Consider the following 604-nt stretch of genomic DNA (forward strand, 5'->3'; position numbering starts at 1 on the left):
GACCTAAAACCATAAAAACCCTAGAAGAAAACCTAGGGAATACCATTCAGGACATAGGCATGGGCAAGGACTTCATGACTAAAACGCTAAAAGCAGTGGCAACAAAAGCCAAAATTGACAAATGGGATCTAATTAAACTAAAGAGTTTCTGCACCACAAAAGAAACTATCATCAGATTGAAAAGGCAACTTACAGAATGGGAGAAAATTTTTACAATCTACCTGTCTGACAAAGGGCTAAGATTGAGAATCTACAAAGAACTTAAATTTACAAGAAAAAATCAAACAACCCCATCAAAAAGTGGGCAAAGGGTATGAACATATGAACAGACACTTCTCAAAAGAAGACATTTATGCAGCCAACATACACATGAAAAAATGCTCATTATCATTGGCAATCAGAGAAATGCAAATCAAAACCACATTGAGATACCATCTCACACCAGTTAGAATGGTGATCATTAAAAAGTCAGGAAACAACAGGTGCTGGAGAGGATGTGGAGAAATACGAATGCTTTTACATTGTTGATGGGACTGTAAATTACTTCAACCATTGTGGAAGACAGTGTGGTGATTCCTCAGGGATCTAGAACTAGAAATATCAA

The sequence above is a fragment of the Mandrillus leucophaeus genome, unplaced genomic scaffold (genome assembly GCF_000951045.1).
Source record: "Mandrillus leucophaeus isolate KB7577 unplaced genomic scaffold, Mleu.le_1.0 Scaffold997, whole genome shotgun sequence".
NCBI lineage: Eukaryota > Metazoa > Chordata > Mammalia > Primates > Cercopithecidae > Mandrillus > Mandrillus leucophaeus.